The sequence below is a fragment of the Sapajus apella genome, unplaced genomic scaffold (assembly GCF_009761245.1).
Source record: "Sapajus apella isolate SASKATOON/1434 unplaced genomic scaffold, GSC_monkey_1.0 scaffold127, whole genome shotgun sequence".
Lineage (NCBI taxonomy): Eukaryota > Metazoa > Chordata > Mammalia > Primates > Cebidae > Sapajus > Sapajus apella.
In genome coordinates, this window is record NW_022437067.1 from 1,311,369 (window position 1) to 1,324,267 (window position 12,899).

Here is a 12,899-nt window from a genome sequence, read left to right on the forward strand (position 1 = left end):
CGGCCCCAAGCGTCTGGCCGTGGGCCTGGGCTGCGGGGATGACTGGGGTGGGCCCTGGAGTGACCACAGGGTCTGCAGGGCTTAGAGGATGTGCGTTCTTGGGCCCACCCCAGAACTCAGGGTTTCCTGATGGGTGTTGGGGTGCACATGAGCCTGGGCTCTTCATGATGGGTGGCCCCAGGGTCCCAGGACAGTCCCTGACAAGTGCAGAGGCCTGGGCACCCCCACCTCCCAGCCAGGCCCTGTTGCATCCTCCCTGATGGCTTCAGAGGTGTTTGTTCCCTGAAGGACACTTGCTGCCCTCCCCTCAGAAGTCTGCTGTGTTGGGGGAGTCGCAGGGGGACGCCCCGCTCCCCAGGCAGTCTCCCCTGCCGGGAGAGGTCCCCCACGGGAGCCTCTTATGGGGCTGCGTGGCACCTGGGCTTGTGTCAGCCCTGGGAGCCCCTTTTATGAAGACTCATTCAGTGTCCCGTCCCTTAGACGGACTCTCAGTGTGGGGATGAAGCGCTCAGATCCCGGCAGGTTGGGCTGCAGCACCAGGCTGCTCGAGGCAGAGGCTTTGTGTCGGCCACCCTGCCCTGGGCTGACCCCAGACGCTCGCCTTTGTGCTGTGCTGCTCTCGCCCCTCGGAAACCTTTGTCCCATTGAGCCCTGCCATCACCTGGGGCCCCTTGCCTGTCGCCGCAGGCCCGCCCCGGGGCGGGGATTGTGGCCCTTGTCCCGGGGGGGGGACTTCTGGTGGCCTAAGGGGACCCTCTGAGTACTCATGCAGGCCTCCCCCAAACCCCATGTCCGGGTCTGTTGCTGAGCGGCCAAGAGGCTCTGACATTTGTGTGATGGCTCCAGAGGTTGACACCCTGGGGAGGGTTGGCTGGCGATGCTTCCAGAAAGTGGTTTTTAAAGGTGCACCTGGTGCTGGCCAGTGGGTGGCCTGTGGGACTGGGAGAGAAGCTCTGAGCCACTGGCTGCTGCTTTCACTGCTCCTGTGGGCAGGTGCAGGGGCACCAAGCGGAGGGGCTCGGGGGCCCCTGCCCGCCCCAGGCCACCTTGCTCTCTCTCCAGGCCCGAGCCCTGCAAAGAGGCTGGTTCAAAAGGTCACTGCCCAGATTTTTATTGCTGTCTCTTACGTTCTCATGACCTCTTGCCCTCTGCAAAGACGGGCGGGGCTGACGCTTCCACGAGGGCTGGCCTTTCCGGGGATTAAGAACCAGCTGAAAGGTCTGAGCCGAGCTCCCAAGGTTAAATGTGTTAGTAGCTTAAAAATGGCGTTAAAAATGAAGTAAAACACACGGAGACTTCCAGGTTTAGCGTGAATAGAATCCAGAGGTGCTGCCTCCTCAAACAAAACAGCGTGGTAGAAAGAGGGGACCAAGCCCTCCCCGGGAGCTCTCTGTCGGAGGTTGGGGAGGCACCCGGCCCAGGGGCCACACGTCCAGCAGCACTGGATGGCCAGTGGTGTCCCTGTGGTCTGGAGGCCTCCTCCCCCCACAGGCTACCCCAGCCCTGTTCCTGCCAAGCCTCAGGGAAGCCCTTTGTGACTTTAGAAAAATCATGATGGAGGGTGAACTGGGTCCTGTTTCTGCCTTGTAATTGAGTGCTCCTTAAATGCGACCACGTCTTGTAATGGTGTCCTTAACGTGGCCTGTTTGATCAGACCCGACTTGCTGTTGAGGCCTTGGTGTTTTCTCAGGAGTGCTTGGAGTCTGGCTCCCGGCTCCCTGGCCGCTGCCTGCATGTGCTGACCCTGGGACCACGAGGCGTTCTCACCGTGAGGAAGGCACTTCTCATATGCACCGAGCCTCACCCCACACACCCCTCATGCCCTTCAGTGGGTGGCCGGCACCTGGCTGCTTCCAGGGAGTGGGGGGGGGGAGGTGGCAGGCACCTCAGGTCTTAAATCAGGGAAACTGCCCCAGCTGTAGTAAAAGTAATCAACTGGCTCCAGAGAGCACCTGAAAACACAGGCCGTGCCCCCTCCTCCAGGGGACATTTGGCAGGCACCACCTGCGTTCAGTGCAGATATCACAGGGCTCTTCCCGAGATGGCCTCCGAGGCCATTTGGCCCTCCATCTCGGGAGCAGACTGAGGGGGTGTCTTTGGCTGGCCAAGACCCACCTGGGGGTGTCCAGGCCGTGGCCATGCTACCTTCTCCAAGTGCTGCGCTTCTCCTGGCCCTCCTCCTCCCGCCTGTGCAGGAAATCCTCGGAAGTGTGTGCAGAAGGACAGCGGCTGTGGGGTCCCTGTCCCAGTCAGAGGGTGACAGTCCTCCCGCAATCCTGGGAGCCACAGGACTGAGCTGGGACTGCTCGGCCTAGTGTGGGGAGAGCGGGACAGGGTGGCTGCCATACCTTGTTCTGTCTGCGATGGAAATGGGAGGACCTGGCCGTGCCTCCGTCAGTGAGCTTGAGCCAGGGATGCCCGTGACCCTGCCTGGAGCAGTCCTCCCCAGCCTTGTGAGCCGGGGCAGAGGTGCTGTGGCCTGAGGTTGGGTGACTGGCCTGGTGGGCAGTAAGAACATCCACAGAGAAGTGACGAGTGTGTGACCGGAGTGTGGACCCGGCTTGGAGGCCTGACAGTGACTGCAGCCCCTCCCGGTGTCACACTGTCCCTTCCTGCCAAGCCTCGGGGAAGCCCTTTGTGACTTTAAAAAAATCATAATGGAGGGTGAACTGGGTCCTGTTTCTGCCTTGTAATTGAGTGCTCCTTAAATGCGACCACGTCTTGTAATGGTGTCCTTAACGTGGCCTGTTTGATCAGACCCGACTCGCTGTTGAGGCCTTGGTGTTTTCTCAGGAGTGCTTGGAGTCTGGCTCCCGGCTCCCTGGCCGCTGCCTGCATGTGCTGACCCTGGGACCACGAGGCGTTCTCATCGTGAGGAAGGCACTTCCCACATGCACCGAGCCTCTCCAAGCACTACTGAGAAAACACCAAGGCCTCCCGGTGTCACACTAAGCATGCTGGTGCAGGGCTTTGAAGCCACTTTGTGGGCAGCCTTTGGGCTGAGGCCGTGGTGGGCCTTGAGAACACGTTGGCCCCCTCGTCTGTTCTGTAGACCATGTGCTTCTGCGGCCCTCGGGCGTGGATGGGCCGTGTGGGCAGACGTGCTCTTGGGTGGTGGCGGCGGCGGGGATGCCTCAGTGCCCGCCGCCCTCTCACTCACTGCCCTGGCTGGAAGATGGTGGCATCTCCCTGATCGGCAGCACCAGGATGGACGCCCTGGTCCCCCAGATGCATGTGTGCAGGTCCTGCAGGCCGTGTCCAGATCCAGACCTGGCCCGGGGTCTGGTGACACCACAGGTGGGCAGGCACTGACACAGGCACCTCCAGGTAAGGGGGATTCAGGAAAGTAGTGCTTTCTAAATGGCTGGTTTTGCCTCGAGGCTGGGCTCCTTTTCCCTTTGAGGAGCTCTGCTCGTGATCTTTGCCCGCTTTTCTGTGGCAGTTTTTTAATTGGTTAAATAAAGACAAACTTTTTGTCAGCCTTTACAGATACTTGATTCCAGCAAGTTCTTGGGCCTTCTAAGTCTTGGCGCTGGTGGCTCACCGTTCCTCCCTTTGCATCTCAGCCAGGTCCCCAGATGCTGGGCTTGCGGGCTGAGTCTACCCATGACAGCTGCACTGTGTGGGGTACAGGTCACCGTGGGTGCTGAGGGCGGTGAGGGACGGCCTTTCACTCGGTCCGCTGGCCCCCTGAGGGCCCATGTCCTAGTTGGGACTGTGCGTGCTCTGCTGTATGGGTGGTCAGTCCTCCCCAGGGACCACCTGGGTGGTGTCCACTCCTGCCCCATGGCGGGACATCTCAGTGACACCTGGCCACATGCATCCCTCCAACAAGTTTCTGGAAGTGGAAATCCAGGTTGGACCCTGTAGTGGGGTGGACGCCGCCACCTGGCCCGTAATAATTGGTTGCTGGGAGTTGAAGAGGCCTCTGGACAGTGTGGCTACAGTGCTGGACCCTAGGAGAATAGCAGCCATGATGGGGGCCAGGCTGTGGGGCTTGGGGTGAGGGAACCCCACTTTCTGGGAGGGAGCAATGAAGGCTGGCTTCTGCTCCTGTCATCTTTGGTCACTTTCTTGGCTGCCATGGGCCTCTCTTGGCTCCTTGCTCTCAGCAGAGGAGACGAGACCCTTATGAGGGTGGGCATGGGCACCCCAATTATTTGGGGCCTTCGCTGTTCCTTGTTCTCTGCTGGTTTTTCCAGGCAGCCCCAGGCCATATGTGTCAGCCTGTCTTGATGGCAGGTGGAGGCGGGGCACCTTTCACCCACCCAAGCTGACGCAGCCTCATGGGGATGGTGCCAGGTGCTTCTCCAGCTGAACAAGCTTGTCCTAGAGCCCCCACCCTAAGAGGACTGTTGCACCCGTGTGAGAAGCTTCTAGAGATGGTGGCTGGCCTTGGGGACCCAGCCAAGATCTGTGCGTGGGGGGTCTGGTCTGATCCTGTCTTGGAAGGAGTGTCAGGTCCCTGAGTGTTCGGAGCAGCGGCGGGGCCTATGGCTCCGCTCAGGTGAGTTCCTTCTTGGTGCTGCTGGTGGCTCCTATGTTTCTTGTTGCCAGAGGGCTTGGGGTTGTCACTGGAGGAGGAGGTTTCCTGCTTGCTTCTTGGTGAGGGAGCAGTGGGGCTGGCCTGGCCTCCAGCGCTCTTTAGGTGTTCTGAGGTGATCTGGGTGGCCTGGCCTGTGCGGACAGCTCTGCCCTTTGTCTGAGACCCTGAGCCCTGGGGCCTGGGGGCAGGATGGAGGGATGTGGGAGAGTTTGGTTTTTCCATAAACCTTTGTCTTTAAATGCCCCTTGGACCTAGCCCCTGGCTCTGGGAGGGAGGGTCCTTGGCAGGCCCCGTCGTGTACCTTGGGTCCTGGCCGTGTCCTCTGGCCACCCTCCCTGCCCGGCAGGACTTCTTACAGACCCATGCTCCTGAAGGGGAATCGGGCTGGTCCTGGGGAGGCAGCCTTTCAGAGCCGCGGAGAACTGAGCGCTCTCCTTGTGCTCTTTCAAGCCGGTCTTTTCTTTTGGTTCACAGGGGGCCGTTGCTCCAATAGGGAGAAGACATCGGGAACTGACATTTCTTGTGGTTTAGCCCAGGGCCTGTGGATGCTGCTATTCACACAGCCAAACTTAGCAGAAAGAGGTGGTCCTGGCTCCCTTCCAGGCCCCCACTGCAGCTCCACTTGCTTTTACCTACGCGTGAAGAGACAGCGTGCCAGGCTGTGGCCAGCCATCCCAGGAGTTCCTGGCTCCACCCAGCTCTCAGAAGTTCGCCTGCCGCACTCAGAGGCCATTTACTTGGGGTTTGATACTTATCTCCAAAGGAAGGGCGGCCTGACTGGCTTGGACCCTCCGGGAGGTCAGCAAGCCGGAAGTGCATGTCTGCTGCTCTCCTGGCCCTGGGCCACCAGCTCCTGTGGCCCTCGGGTGGTGGAGCCAGGGCTGAGGGCCCTGTAGGGTGTCTGTGCCTCCAGAGGCCCTGGGCTACCTCCTGGAGTGTTTGAGACCCCATAAGCAAGAGACAGCTTTGTGCACGGGTGGTGAGAAAGCATGAAGCTTTTTGTTTGTAAACAGAAAATGGTCAGGTCTCACTGTGCGGGGCTGGGGATGACTCTAGGCCACGCACCCCCACCTGGGGTGTCCCACCAAGAAGTGGACGCAGCGGCCTCCCCTGTAAATACGCAGGTGTGGCCATCCCCGGGTTCCTGATTGGAGAAACTGTTAGGAACCCTGATGAGAAGCCCCTGCTCGCAGCTCTGTTCCTGGCGGCGTGTTCAGGAGCCCGTCTGTGGGGTTCTTTGGTTCTGGAATTCGAGGGCGCCTTTGGCCCCTGATGCATTTGTAATGGGTGTTGATGAGCCCTGGCGCTGCTTCCCACAGGGATGGGGCCTTACCCAGGAGGCTGCTGCAGGGAGCTGGGCTGGCTGGTGCCCTGGAGCTGCGAGTCCCCTCACTCAGGGCTGTAGGAAGGGGTCTTTCCTCTCTGTGCTAGCAGTTGTTTGTTTGGAAAGAAAGGCTGCTTAAACCTTTCAAACTTAAAACTTCTTTTTTTCTTTGGAGATGGAGTCTCATTCTATCTCCTCCCAGGCTGAAGTGATTCTCGTGCCTCAGCCTCCTGAATAGCTGATTACAGGCACGTGCTACCATGCCGGCTAAGTTTTTTATTTGTGGTAGAGATGGTGATACGGTTTGGCTGTGTCCCCACCCGAATCTCAACTTGAATTGTGTCTTCCAGAGTTTCCATGTGTTGGGGGAAGGACTCAGGGGAGGTGATTGAAGCATCCGGCCCTTCTTCCCTCTACTGTTCTTGTGATAGTGAATAAGTTTATGAGATCTGATGGGGTTTCTGCTTTTGCTTTTCCTGATTTTTTTGTTGCCTCCGCCATGTGAGAAGTGCCTTTCACCACCCTCCATGATTCGGGAGGCCTCCCCATCCGTGATGAACCGTAAGCCCAATTAAACCTCTTTTTCTTCGGGTATGTCTTTATCAGCAGTGTGAAAATGGAGTGCACACACACATCGGCACCGTGGGCACACACATGCACTTACGTGCTCATCAGCACCCACAGGCACACGTGCACGCACACATCAGCACGGTGGGTGCACATGCACTCACACGCATCGGCACACACAGGCACACGTGCACACACACATCAGTACTGTGGGCACACATGCACTCACGCAGTGAGCACCCACTCCCGGTGGCTTCTGCTTGCTGGGTGCCTGCTTTGCCCTGAGGTGAGCGAGGTCTGGTGGCAGGCACTTTGGGTGGAGCCACAGTATGGTCCTTAGGAGCCCAGTGTCCCCCATTCCCAGATGTCCTTGCTCCAAGCCTTGGGTCTCAACGTGCTACTACTGCTGGCCTCCACGCCCCACTGGTTGTGGGCATGGCTGTCTGAGCAGGGCAGAGCCACAAGTGATGCAAAGGTGGAGGGCCCAGCCCATCAAGGCCCCTCTGGGACCCCAGGAGCCAGGAGGGCAGAGTCCAGGCGAGCACCCAGCAGCCACCGAGACCCTGAGCAACTGGCTAGAGCGACGGCCACAGCCTTGCCCTGCCCTCTGGAGCTCACAGTCTGGGGAGGAAGATCAAGGTGGCACTTCAATGCCAGGGTCCAGTAGACAGCATCGTCCCAGCACCACAGGGGATTGGGAGGGGGGTGCGCAGGCACCTGGGCCCCACCTGAACCTTATCCCCAACACCCTTCTGCCCACCACTACTGGGTGCCTGAACTGCCACAGCATAGTCAGTTCTTTGGGGCTGGCCACGTGCCCTGGAGGGGTCTGTTCCTCATCTCCTCTGAGCAGGACTCCCTCTGGCAGTTCTTCTGTGTCCTCTGCAGAACAGCAGCCTACTAGACCCCTGAGGAGGCAGGCGAGGGGTGGAAGAGGTGTGGCCATGCCCAGCAGAGACCCCCCTCTGATGATGGCGGGTGCCCCTTCCGGCCCCTCTGGGGCATCGAATCGTCCCTTCCCCCATTTCCTTCCTGGCCATGCTCTCCAAGTCTTGTGTGTAGTGGGGCCTGGCTTCCCTCCCGGCCTCTCGCCCACTCCCGCCCATCTCTCTCTGGTTCTCTCAGGCCTCCTCTGGGCTTGCCAAGAATGTAGGGGAATTAGGGGGAGGGGACACAGGAAATGCCTCCCCTCCTCTGACAACAGCTCCAGCTGCAGGGGGAGGGGTGGGAGAGGGGAGAGCAGAGTGGGTGAGACGCAGAAGGGCTGAGGTGGGGAGTCCGGTGGGGGAGACTCTTCTCCTGCCCACCCAGGTACTAGGCATGGCCCAGCCCCACAGACAGAGCCATTCTTTCTTCCTTACTTTTTATTAGAGACGGGGTCTCACTCTGCCACCCAGGCTGGACTGCAGTGGCATGATTGGGGCTCACTGCAGGCTCTACCTCCTGGCCCCAAGCGGTCCTTCTACCTCAGCCTTACAAAGCACTGAGATTACGGAAGTGAGCCTGTGCGCCCAGCCTCTTCCTCAGTTTAGACCAGTGTGGGCATCCAGTGAGGCAGCTGGTGTGAGACCCGGTGGCTTTAAAATAGGGTTTGTTAGAAGATGAGTTAAATTGGCCCCCACCCCCAGCCCTACCCTCCACTCCTCAGCCATTTAGGACTAGCACGGGCCGAGGGTGGGCAAAACTACTGAGTCTCCCCTCCACTGAAGCCACTCTCTAGGAAGTCTGACAGCCCCGTCTTGCAAAGGGGTTGCCCCTACCCTCATTGGAGAAGCCTGGCCTGGAAGTAAGTGGCTGTAAGTGCAGTGACTGGGCATTCAGGTCCCTCAGAATGCTCTTGGAAGGGGCCACTTCTCAGTTTCCCTGACCCACCGCATACCTTTTAAAGAGAAACCTGAAGATGCCTGAGAAGACAGGCGATGGTGGAGATGTTTAAACAGGAAGCCCTGTCTCATAAGAGGGCGGTGGGTGGTATTCGGTCCCATAGAGGGCGGTGGGTGGTGTTTGGGCTTGGGGGCACCCGGGCAAGGCCTCCGAACCACCGAAAGCCTTGCCCCCCATCCCCCTCTGGCTCTCAGCCCTCCACCCTCATGATAGGCCCCTCGTGAGCCTATGGGGGCCCCTCGTAGACCAGTGGGGGCTGCTGGTCACCCTCTACCCCACCCAGGAAAAGGACAGGAGGTTGCACTCCCAGTGAAGGAGCGGTTTCCAGGGACACCGGCTCTCAGGGCTCCGGTCCTGTCCTTGCCACCCGGCATATGCTGCTAGTGGCACTTGCAAGGGTGGGTCTGGTCCTGAGCCCCCGACCTGTCACCCTGGTGCAGGCCCAGTGACTTCAGTGAATCCCTCCTGTGCCGGTCTCGGACCCTCACTTGACGGCCCTCCTGTGGCTCTGGGACTCAGGCATCCTGGCCGACTAGAGAGGACCCCATGGGAATGGCCCCCCTTCCTGCAACCACCGTTGTCAGGGATCCTGAGAGGATCCTGGGTCCCAGCCTGGGGACTGAGGGAGCCGACACACCTCTTCCAGGTGGGGCTCTGAGCTGCCCCGAGGGCTGAGGAGACCTGTCCACTCGGGCTGAGGCCCGGTGCCATGTCGTATAGGTTTTCATGGTGAGAAAACATTGTGGAACACTGCTCCCCATCCTGTGCTGCGCTCCGCCCAATCTCCCCAGCGCACAGCTCCTGCTGCTGGCCCAGGGCCCGTCCAGGCCCGTTGACAGGGCAGGGACTGGGATCTCAGAAGAACTGGGGAGTATATCTCTGTGAAGATGGGGTGAGGAGGTGAGGCATCATCTTTTGAGGGCAGGGTCTGGGGGCGGTGTTGGCCCTCTAGGGTGGATCTCGTCCCGTGATCCTCCTGCAGCCACGTGGGCTGGGCCAAAGCCACGGTGCTGCCGCTGTGGGCTGGGGTGGCTCCCTCTGCTCAGGTGTGGCACTGCAAGCCTGGGCTTCTCGGCCTGGGCTCTGTGTCTCCATCTTTAGGACAGGCTTGTGGCTGTGGGTGCCCTGAGGGGCCCTCTAGCCCAGGGTGCTTCAGGGGCTGCCCCACAAGTGCATGTGGGGTGCTAGTGCACGGCCATGCTGCCCGGGGGCCGGAAGTCCAGGCAGCACTGCTTTGGCTCTGAGCCGCCCCGAGGGCTGGGGAGACCTGTCCACTCGGGCTGAGGCCCGGTGCCATGTTGTATAGGTTTTCATGGTGAGAAAACATTGTGGGTGTCAGCTGGGGCTGGAGGAGACCGGAGGACGAGGCAGCAAAGCTGACCTGATGGCGGGTGGGGGCCACTGTGGCTTCCCGTTCCTGCGGGGCTCGGGGAGGCACTTGTCTCCCTCCAGAGCTGCCGTCTGTCTGCCCATGGCGGGCCAGGCCTGTTAGCAGGTGCGGGGCGCATGCCGCCTTCTCCCCAGACCCAGACCCTCCCCAACCTCATGGAGACCCTGTTCTCTGGTCATTCCCTGTCTCTGAATGCCTGGGGCTTGGGGTCCATCTCCTTTCCACACAGGCCTCCCCAAGAGGGAGGGTGCTGCGTCAGAGGCCTCAGAGGCTGGCCCTGGGAGAGGTCCAGGACCCAAACAGCGCCCTCCCTGTCCCCACATGGCGTCCCCCCTGTCCCCACACGGCGTCCTCACTGTTCCACTGGCCGAGGCTCTCGGGTGATTCCAGAGGGTTCCTCAGGTTGGTGGTCTGCCTATAAGTCCCCTGACCCTGGGACCCATGCTGAGACATCCTTGTGGGGTTGAGTTCCCTCCTGTTGCACCCCGCGGTGGCCTGAGAATAGCTTGCTGAGGTTCGGTGACCCGCCTGGGCCAGCACAGTAGAGGCAGAGCCGTTCTTAGACCTCTTTTATGACAGTTATCTCATGGAAACCTAAAACCTAATTGGGCAGCTGTGGCTCTGTGTCATGTAGAGATTGTCTGGAAGAGATTTGTCTCTGTGCTGTGGAGCAGGGCGGGTGCAGCTGAGGAGCCTGGAGGGCAGGAGCCCTTCCCTTGTGGGCTTGCCCCAGTGGCGTGGGGGTGATAGAGTTCCAGCTGCTGCTGACCCTGGGGACCTGCTGTCTGAGTGGCCTATTGTGACGGCTCTCTCCCGCCCTGCACCGACCTGTGAGGCTGCCCTGCCCTCTGGGTGGCTGGGAGGGCTCCAGGGAGGGGTGGACGGCTGACCCGGCTGTAGGAATGCCAGGTGGACACTGGGACCCACCTTGGCCTATGATGGGGGCCCCACCGAGGAGAGTAGGGGTCTGTGCTCCCACCGAGGGCCCCCTCTGCTTTGCAGTGCAGTGTGGAGGCAGTTTTGGTGCCGCACATGCAAAAGCATACATGCACCTGGCGCGATTTTCTGATGGTAGGAATTGATAAGTGGTTTTATTTTGTAAATTGACAGGACAAAAAACCCTGTTTCTTCTTGCTAAAGTTTCATGATTTCATGTTTGGGCCCACCGGCGTATCCGGAGGCTGGGCCAGTTGTGGCCAGGTCAAGAGTCTGGGTTGGAGGGGGGTGTCATGTGTCAGCTGGTGTGGCCATGTGGACTTGTCCCCATCTGTCTAGTAAATTTCCATCTGCCCTGATGCCAGCCGGCTTTATGACATGCATTTGGAAGGTGTTAACAAATGGGCTTAAGACTTTTCCTTTGGAAGGTGTTTTTTAAGATGGGAGTCTCACTCTGTGGCCCAGGCTGGAGTTCAGTGGCGTGATCTTGGCTCACTGCTACCTCCACCTCCTGGGTTCAAGCGATTCTCGTGCCTCAGCCTCTGGAGTAGCTGGGATTACAGGCGCCTGCCAGCACACCTGGCTAATTTTTGTATTTGTAGTTTGCCAGGCTGGTTTTGAACTCCTGACCTCATATTATCTGCTTGTCTTGACCTCCCAAAGTGCGGGGATTACAGGCGTGAGACACTGCACCTGCCAGAAGGGTTTTTTTTTTTTTTTTTGGCAGTTAGAAGATTGCCTCCCAGTCCCCTTGCCAGTGCGAGTGTGGTGGAGTCCCTGCTCACCAAGGCGCCCTGTGGCCATGGCTCCTGCAGTTCCTGGGTGGGGTAACCATTCCATGTAGCCAGCAAGTTTGGGATGCTTTTTGTCTAAGAAAAATTCTAACCTTGTGTTGAAGCCTGGCCTCTCTTTTGTTGAACCCTTTGAGTTATTCAGGGGCTCTGCAGTGGGGGCCGGAAGTGAGCCCAGGGCCCCGCCGCAAGTGTGAGTCCAGGAATGCCAGGGCCAGCCGTGTAAGGAGTGCCAGGGCCAAGCCTGGTCCCTCGTCCAGAAAGCAGGGAAAATGCAGCTGAAGCTGCTGACATACAAACCCTTTGTCTCTGTTCTGTATTCCCGCCCAACTGGTGGTGGTGATTTTTAGTTGCTACTCAGCATCATTTTAAGTAGGAAAAAGTTAGAAATACAAGTTATTACCATACGCGTTACTATTAATCTTTTTTTTCCTTTTTTTGTTTTTTTGAGACAGAATCTCGCTCTGTTTCCCAGGCTGGAGTACAGCGGCATGATTTTGGTTCACTGCAACCTCCACCTCCCAGGTTCAAGCAGTTCTTCTGCCTCAGCCTCCCGAGTAACTGGGATTTCAGGCACCCGCCACCATGCCCGGCTAATTTTTGTATGTTTAGTAGAGATGGGGTTTCACCATGCTGGCCAGGCTGGTCTTGAACTCCTGACCTCATGATCCGCCCACCTCTGCCTCCCAAAGTGCTGGATTCCAGGCGTGAGCCACCTCACCCGGCCTACCATTTATCTTTTCCTTGTGTAATGCCAGTTTAAAATACAAATGCAAGGCCAGGTGTGGTGGCTCATGTCTGTAATTCCAGCGGTTTGGGAGGCTGAGGCGGGTGGATCCCTTGAGCCCAGGAGAGCAGCCTGGGCAGCATGGAGAAACCCATCTCTACAAAAATACAAAAAGCAGCTGGGAGTGGTGGTGTGTCTAGTCCCGGCTACTCTGGAGGCTGAGGCAGATGTTGCAGTGAGCTACAGTTGTGCTACTGCATTCCAGCCTGGGTGACAGAGTGAGACCTTGTCTCTTAAAAAAATAAAATGCAAATGTAAGAGTATTTAACTTGTGGAATCACAAAAATTGCACAGTTCGTGATTTGTAAGCCAAATACGCATGTGTGTTTTACCCTTACCACATCAGTGAGAATGCCGCCGCACAAAAGGAACTCGTCTGTTGGAGTCAATGTCACTTGTTCATGTGGCTACATGGCCCTTGTTCTGAGTGGGGACAGACTGTGTGTGGGGGGCTGTGAGCGCCCCACCCACACCCCAAGGCTCTGTTTGTGGGCTAGTGGGAGAAAGTGGGTGGGAGGAATGTGACCTCCTCCACCAGACACTCCCCATACGGGTTCCAGAATGACGGTGGGCTGGGAGTGACGGGGCTCGGGAGTGACGGTGGGCTGGGAGTGACGGCGGGCTGGGAGTGACGGCGGGCTGGGAGTGACGGCGGGCTGGGAGTGACAGGGCTC

At 58.8% G+C, this 12,899-nt stretch overlaps 1 protein-coding gene and 1 long non-coding RNA gene across 3 annotated transcripts in view; one reads left to right on the forward strand and one right to left on the reverse strand.

Annotated features, from left to right (window-relative positions):
• Positions 1-12,899, forward strand: part of SKI (SKI proto-oncogene) — a 75,096-nt gene that overhangs the window by 37,943 nt on the left and 24,254 nt on the right. The window lies entirely within an intron of this gene.
• Positions 142-11,565, reverse strand: LOC116539320. The gene is made up of 3 exons (XR_004263995.1): positions 11,480-11,565; positions 11,271-11,272; positions 142-153 (listed from the first exon to the last, which is right to left on the reverse strand). It is a non-coding gene; the product is annotated as an uncharacterized LOC116539320 (long non-coding RNA).